This window comes from Notechis scutatus, chromosome Z (assembly GCF_049901735.1).
Source record: "Notechis scutatus isolate UNSWTSFEM ecotype Mainland chromosome Z, rNotScu1.2, whole genome shotgun sequence".
NCBI classification, from domain to species: domain Eukaryota; kingdom Metazoa; phylum Chordata; class Lepidosauria; order Squamata; family Elapidae; genus Notechis; species Notechis scutatus.
This window is the reverse complement of record NC_142025.1, coordinates 86,939,510-86,947,957: the sequence shown is the minus strand read 5'-3', so window position 1 is coordinate 86,947,957 and position 8,448 is coordinate 86,939,510. Positions and strand designations below refer to the sequence as shown.

At 36.6% G+C, this 8,448-nt stretch overlaps 1 protein-coding gene across 15 annotated transcripts in view; it reads left to right on the top strand.

The window, feature by feature from the left end:
• The first annotated feature begins 484 nt into the window (after positions 1–484).
• The window catches only part of PLEKHM1 (pleckstrin homology and RUN domain containing M1), a 51,290-nt gene continuing 43,326 nt past the window's right edge, over positions 485–8,448 (top strand). For 5 of the 15 annotated variants that reach the window (XR_015745927.1, XM_026686090.2, XM_087947020.1 and 2 more), the window contains exon 1: positions 2,969–3,040. The gene's annotated coding sequence lies outside the window, so the exon portion shown is untranslated. Of the gene's footprint in view, positions 730–1,281; positions 1,351–2,968; positions 3,041–4,524; positions 4,572–8,448 lie in introns of those variants that run through there. The other 10 variants (XM_087947012.1, XM_087947013.1, XM_087947010.1 and 7 more) reach the window with 7 other exon arrangements.

Below are 8,448 nucleotides of genomic sequence, written 5' to 3'. Positions count from 1 at the left end.
ACGAAAAACTAGCTTTTTCTCTGTAAAATATTACAGATAATTAATCTAGGACAGAATCATAACTTTGATAGGGGACCCTAGTATAATCGCGCCGCCTGAATATCATCAAAGGGAGATACTCTAAATAGATTTTATGGTAGCAAGGAATGGGTTAATTTCCTGCTATAATTTGCCTTTTTTTAAAAAAAAAATGCAGGCTTTTACGGTACACGCGTAGCTCTGCGAAAAGCGCCGATGGAGCGGGATCACAATGGCATTTCTCCCTCATTCCTTAACAACAGATACCAGAAGGCAGTCACGCTGCTTCGATACCGAAGGTGCAAAAGCGTGTTATTACTACTCAGTTTCGTTGGTTGACTCTCTCCACTTGAAGCTGCCGTTGTCAAACTCAGAGTGAGAGAAAAGCAGCTACCGAAACCGACGCCTATACTCCTCTAACGGCTTCCCACTTTTGAAGCTCTAAGTGGCACGATGACGTAAGAGGCGCGCTTGCGCCGAACGCGGCCGCTGGTTCAGCTCGCTTCCGGGTTTCCCCGCCGACTTTTTTTCGGGGTCGCGCCGAGGAGCTGGTGAGATCCCGCCCACCCCACCCCTCTCCCACCAAGCCCCGCCCCCTGGTGTCGGAAGGAGTCGGTAGGGAGATTCTTAGGGAAACAAGGCGAAGTGTCGTTAAAGGAACGCAAGCGGGGAAAGATTTGGGGAGGAAGGTGTGGGAAAGAAGGTTAAAAGGCACAGTAGGTGGTAGGAAAGAAAAAGTGCTGGGGTCAAGATTGTTTTTCCCTCTGTCCTGAGATACAGGGGAATTTTAATGGGGAAAAAAATCACAATTGGGATAGTGCTCTGTTAATTACTTAGCGTGGTGCCAGGCAGTTGGCTTTTACTCTTGGTGACAGGAGAGACAAATACTCGTTGCCTTGATTTGTCCCGATGACAACCGGCAGCTTTTTTAGAGACGTACCGTACCAGGAATCTGATCCTTGACAGACATTGTCTTCCCTGCTTTCTATTTAGTCCAAATTTGCTTAGTGTAATCAGTTTTTCTAATCTGTCATCCTCTTGAATCATTGACAAGGTCTGTGAAATTAGTTGTTTTTTCTTGGAATTCAAAAGAATTTGACTTTTTCTCTTTCATTCTTCAGCTTTCATAACTATATTACTACTGAAAAGAAAACTAATAAATCAGCATTGTCTTCATTTTTGTTCCTCACAGTCTTGTCTATGTTTATGGTTGTGTTCCTCAGTAGGATTAATTTTCTATTTATTTCTCTTGCATGTGTCCAGGTTTATCTTTTTTGAGCTCAAAAGAAATTAACATCTTGACTTTTTCAACACCAACTTCAAGTTCACTAAGTAAGTAGGTTTTTATTGGTTTCATAATATTAACTTAAATGTTCCATCTTTATTTCATAATGTCTTTTAACTCTTCTTTAAATTAATAAAGTGCTAATGTCTGCATATCTCAAAATATTTCAACCCCTATTTTAATTGTGTCATCTCTTCCAGTCCTTACAGTCATATAATATATTCAGTTGTAAATATGAAGATATGAAGATAGTATGATTCTTGTTCTCCACCTTGTTTAACTCTCCAAATTCAGTTTTTACAATAATCTCCTAGCTCATTTTAAAAATCCTTGTTCTAGGCTGCTGTCAACCTGCATATTTTCCACACTGGTATAATTTACACAAAGCCCTTGATATATTCAAATTAGGCAAAAATACAATAAATATCTCTTTCCTTGCTATTTACAGAGAAGTAAACTACTGTTATTCAGTGTTACCACTCCAGTGAATAATTGTTCATTTCTATGAGTAAAGCTCTCTTTGGGTAGACTTTTGCTGTGAGAACAGTCTTTTTCTCTGTTCATTAAATTGGTGAGATCATTGCTGAAATAGATCCTTCAGAAAAGCATCAAGTTTATGTATACAAGTAATCCTCTACTTACAACCATTTGTTTAGTGTGTTTTTGTCTGCTCAAAATTACAATGGCACTGAAAAAAGCAACATATGACTGTTTTTCGTACTTACAACCATTACAGAATCCTCATCACATGATCAAAATTCAGATGCTTGGTAACTGGCTTATATTTGTGATGGTTGCAGTGTCCTGGGATCACGCAATCACATTTTATGACTTCTGACAAGCAAAGTCAATGGGGAAGCCAGATTCACACAACAACCAGGTTACTAACTTAACAACTGTAGTGATTCACTTAACAGCTGTGGCAAGAAAGCTTGTAAAAAGGGGCAAAACTCACCTAACAATTGTTACTTAGCAACAGAATTGTAAGTCTACCATACTACCTGTATGGTGCCTATTGCAAATTTGCTGATGAAAACAATTGCCTTCGAGAACACCTCTTACCATTTAACAGTTTCAACAGAAATAGTTCAGTTAGTTCACTCTCCTACCAGAGCACCTCCCAGATGTGTAGGCATACTAATTCCACAACTCAATATACCTACTACAACTGTGGTGCAGGGAAGTTTTAATAATAAACATTTGTGTGGTTCACTTTACTATATTGATTAACCCTTGGGCCATATCAAAGTGCAGAGTTCCAGACACAAATTATTACTAAAATCTGATAAAAATTTAAAATGGAATTGGACAAAGTACAATTTTAAATTAAGTTGGAATAAAATATGATTTAAAATGAAATTGGAAAAAAATGTAATATATGGATAAGTAAAATATGATAAAATTATATTTCAGTCTCATCCCTACAGTCTACCCCAACCACATATGCTGATCTCAACTCTAGGTCACTTTTACAGTACATTTTTTATTGCCAGTTTAGAAGGATATGCAGACTGAAATTATTATGAACTCCTTGTAAGTAGACTCAAAACATCAAATTTCTCTTCACTGACTCTGCTGTAAGCTGATAGAGCTCAGTCATTACTTAACCAGATCACTGGATTTAGTGCCAGAACCTGTAAGCTTTGATAAGTAAAGTTTTGTAAGCTTTGATAAATTTTTTCCTATTCTGTTATTTAGGTTGATTGTACCTGGGAAGCTCTTATTTATTCAGCATTTGTAAGTTTGTAAATCTTTTACTCCTTTTACAATTGTGTTTGTGTGTGTGTGTATACATATACACATACATACATCTGTTTGATATACTTGATTATTTAGTGATACTAGTTTATAGTGATTTTATTAAAGATTATAATTACAATCATTATCATTAATAATGCCAGTTTATGACTATTATAGAATTGAATGTTAAAAGCTGGAAAGTCCAATGATTCTTAGCAAGTGTCATGCTGAGAAGTGAACTCTATATTTTTAAAGTATTCCAGATGAAGAATGATACATTAGTTTATTATAGTCTGTTGAACGTTGAGGGATGAGAATTGTGTTATGACATAAACTTTTGTAGACTACAGCCCAAGAGTTGATTTATAATTAACAGAGTTGTCATATATATGCATGTTAGACTTCTATCCATCTCAAGCAGTCTTACAGGGCAATTTTATGCTCCTTCATTAGGATGCTAAGAAATCCAAAGAGAAGACAAGGTAGAAAAATGGCCTGAGGCTGTACTCGTACAACATTCTGTCCAACCATATTTAGTCTACAATCCAGCCCATATACAATCCAGCCTATATGGTTCGTTTAGAGTATCTAATGCAAACTCAGAAAGTAAATAACAGTAAATCATGATTCAATTAACAATGAATATGCTCATTGTGGGGTATTTCTTTCATGCTAGTTAAACATTACAATAAAGATAAGTCTCCTTTAGGTTTTTTTTTTAAAGGTCTTTCCATTGGAAAGAAAATTTTGACCCATTCAAGAACTGACGAAAATATCCTTCCCTATTTCATTCATGGCATTTCTCATTTCTAGGACTACCAGATCTGGACAGCAAAGAGAAATGGAAAACTGTTGCTGTCTTGTCAGTGTCATCTCAGTTGTAGTCTAATAGCTCCCCATTTCTTTTCTGAATTGGCAGCAGTAGGGACTGCAGTATTTGTACTGAGGTCAGGAGGGGAGGACATGTGTCCAATTTCTACCTCCTGATCTAAGGCATTTTAAAGGCCATGAAATTATAAATAAAAGCAACATTGTATGAATTGAATGAATAGTTATTTGATTGATTGCTGTGAAATTCTTAACAGGAAAAAAAGAGAAAAAAAAGCATAGCTGAAATACTCCTGTATCCTAGCAAGCTTCATATTTCTTAGGAGGAAAAAAATTATTTGAAAATAATGCTTACAATTGCAGTTACAGAAAAAAAAAAAAAAAAAGTATCATTTCTGTCAGATTTAGTTGTTGAGCCAGTTTGGTGAAGTGGTAAGGTGCTGGCCTAGAAACAAGGAAACTGGGAGTTCTAGGCCTCCCTTAGCCATGAAAGCCAGCTAGGTAACATTGGGCCACTTGCTGTCTTTCAATTCAATCCACTTAACAGGTTGTTGTTGTTGTTGTGGCGAAAATAAGAGACGAGAATTAGGTCTGCTTGCTACCTTGAGGTTTTTGTAAAAAAGTGGAATGTTTTTTTCCAGTTTCCAGGAATTTCTTTATGATCTCCGATCCAATAGTTGTTATGACCCAGTTGGTCAAGGTAAGGCAGGCCTCTAGAAAGTCCTTTTATTGCTGTCAATGACTGTTCAACCAATAGTCTCCAACAACCAATAAGACTCCCCCTCATGCTACTCTCAGCCACTCTCAGTCCCCCAAAGAATAGCCCATATATTATCAAGAAAGTCCACAAGACAAAGCCCAGCCATAAGACAAATAGGAGTCCTTGAGGCAAAGACAAGGTACAAGGCAAAAAGCAGTTCTGAAAGCAAAGCAAAGGCAAAAGGGCAAGGGGGAGGTATTCCTCATCAAAGGGGATCTGCTACCTATCAGCACCACTGTCTGTCCCAGCCAATCCTCCCCTGTGTCTGTGAAGGCAAGCAGCTCTCCATCTGGTCGACATCATTAGGCATCATGGCCCCAATGCCTAAGTGGCTGGGACAGCATCGTCCTCAGACCCCTGCCTCTCCACACATGTCAAGGGAAATGTGCCATCTCCATCTGGCAATCCCAATTCCAATTCCTCCTCTTCCTCCAAATCAGGCTTCAATGGGGCCATGTCACTAGTCCTGCTTTAGGCGTGTAAGTCAGTCGGTGACGTTGGGCCAGTCACTCTTTCTCGGCCCAACATAGAATAGTTATGGAGAAAATAGGAAGAGGAAAGATTTTTTTTAAAATAAAGTTTTATTTGGGTTTTCACACATACAAAATACAAGTAAAACATCTTTTTTGAAAATAGCATGGTCCCGGTTGAACTTCTTTATACAGACACAAAACTCAATTTCATGCTCCTTTTTGTGTTCTATTCCATATCTTATACTATTTTACATTTTCTATATAGTTTTTCCCCTCTTAATTTTCTCAATTTTATTTTGATTATCTCATCTCAATTCAAATCATTATATTTATACTTTTGTCTGTCCTGTTTCAATTTCATATTATCTTTTCTCATTAAACTAATTTTCTCCTGTAGTTACTAATTGGAGTATGACACCTTTATATCTTTTAATTACATCCATTCAACTCTTATTTAAACTTCAATATATACCTTAAGGTTATGACCTTCAATATAATACATAATACATAACTTCCAATCGAATTCTGCTTGGTACATTCTTATAATACACACTATATTCTTAAAAAAAAAAAAGATTGTAAATATATGTAATTATAAACCTTCATTCCATTCCAGTTCAGTTCTATCATTAATAATCATTAAAATCTTAACATCTTTAACACATCTTTTCAATTAAATATCATACTTCCTTAAAAACACATATAATCTCCATAATTATTTTTTCCCTTATTTCTCTTCACATATGTTTTATAAATCAATAAATATACCTTTTACTACATTTGTTTATTGACAAGCATTCCACTGAATTACGATAGCTATTTTATCAGACATTTTAATCATACTTTGTTTCATATTTTCTAAAATTATTTCTGTTTCTAATATAACCATACTATCTTATGTACCTTTGCAGAATCCCTTTTTCCATTAAATTTTCACCCATTATCTCTAAATAGGCCCTGTTTCTCTATATTTTGTTTCTGTCCTTTATGATTTCTTTTCCTTTCTTTCTTCCCTCTCATCTTCTCCCTCCCCTTTTTACCCCCTTGTCTCTGTACTTCTAATTCTCTCTTCTGCATTTCCCTCTTCTGTTGCTTTCTGATTTTATACTTATTTTTCACGCTATTTTTTTTGGAGTTGTTTTTCCCAATCTTAAACTTTCCATTCTCTTCCCCCCTTTTCCTTTTCCCCCCCATTTAAGATTACTTGTTCATTAAAGATCGCTTCTTCTTTGTCGCAATCTTCTTGTTCTGCAGGCATTTCTTGTTGTTTCTCATAATTCCAAATCTCCATTTCTAAAAACTGAAATACGAAGCCAAAAGAACCTCTCCCTTCTTGTGCACCTTCTTTGTACTTTTTAAGTTCCATTTTCAGTTCTTCTCAAAGTGGAGCCATTTCAAACAGTTTTAAACAACCACCCGATTGATTTTAGTCATTCAAAACAATAACCAAGAATCCAGAAATCATCAAGTAATCCAGATAGTCCCAAGTTATATATTCTTATTTCTTTTTCGACTTTCTCTTCCTGGGGTTTTTGTTGCGATATTTCAGTTAGAATGCATCTTTTGGAAGTCTTGTTGTGATTTTGCTGTAAATTCTTTTTTAATTCCAGGCAGTCTCCTCCCTTCCAGATCCTGCCCTTTTATTCTTTTTCTCTCCTTTCCTGTTTTCAAAAGCTTTTAATTATCCAGAAATCTTTATTATCCCTTTGACTTTTTATTTTCAACATTAAATGCCTATTGATGTCAAAGTGGATTTTTTTCCAATTTCTTACTTAAGTCTCTTAGCTGTCAGTATAGGAAAAGGAGGGAAAAAAACCAAATCTTTTCCCTTTTCTCTCCTTCGCAGCTTAAAAATCTTCTTAGGGAGCAATGTTTTTTTTTTTTAATAGTTTCAATTCCAGGGTACCTTATTTGTTGCTTTTGCTGTTTGACCCAGTCAACCAAAACTTTCTCCTCTTATCTTCCTCCTGCACTTTCTTTTCCAGTCGAGTTCTTCTTTGTGGTGGCCATTTCTGACCATCGCTGCAACTGCCTTCGGGAAAGGGAGTAATGGCCAGCTGGGGAGGAGAGATGCGGCTCTCCTCAATCCTGCTGGCAGTCTCCCCCCTCTTCACCACCTCTACGGGGTGGCTTAGCCCCAAAACCAGCAGGCTCGGGGGCGCTCCAGCGGCGAGCACAAATCGAAGCCTCGCAGAGACGAGGTTTCGGTCTGTCACTGAAGAAGCTCAAACCGGAAGTCTGGAAGAGGAAAGAATATTATGTATGTTTGCCACCTTGAGTTATAAAATTGGGATAAAATTGATAATAAAATAAAATAAATATGGACTTGTGTAGCTTTTAAGAATGTTCAAAGTTGGCATCCTTATTGGGCTTTTTTCAGTAGTGCTCATGTGTTTAAAACAGAAGTCAAAAATATACTTCTTGATAGATACAGATGTATACATCTAAAATGTTTGTGTAAGAGTATAATATATATTATAATTTATGTAAGTGTTTTTCAAACTTGACAACTTTAAAATGTGGCTAGGGAATTCTGGCAGTTGAAATGCACACACCCTAAAGTTATTCCAATTAGAAATGCATATTTTACAAATCCTCCTCCATTTTACTGCTTCTCCTAAATCATCTTTTTGTGAGAAGACCCAAGCAAGCATTGGAGGGCAAATTTTATAGTAATACTATAGCTGCTTTGTTCCTGAGAAGCATTGCTCCCACATGCCAGTAACCATCATTACATATCTCGATTGGACGGCTTTTATTTCACTAGTTAGTTTACAGATTAACAGAGTTGAAAGTAACCATTTCTGACAAATGGCAGTCCAGTCTCTTCTTGAAAGCTTCTGGTGTGAAGATCCCACAACTTCCAAGGACAAGCTGTTCCATTGGTTTATTGTTCTCACTGTCAGAAAATTTCTCCTTATTTCTAGGTTGAACCTCTCCTCGATCAGTTTCCATCCATTAGTCTTGTGTTGCTATTTCATAAAGTATGCTTTGAGGAGGAAAAGCTGCTTCTTACCAAAGAAGATTAGATCTTCTATTTTAAATCAGCAGTGCTAAAATACTTGTAAATCTGAGTGACCATAGGTGCATTCTTCTGCTCCCAATTACTGGATAGAAAAGTCAAACTTTTAAGCATTTGAGCACATAGTTGCAAATGAACATAAAATATCTTGCTTTCTATCTCCCATGCCCAATGACCTACCCTCCCTAATAGGATGCCACAAGAATACAATGTGACATGCTGCATCTGGTAAATTAGCCATCACTCTCCTCCCCTGTCTGCTCTATTTGTCAGGAAATGCAGTTTACAAATTAGTAGGTGCCCATTTCTAATATTCTGAAAC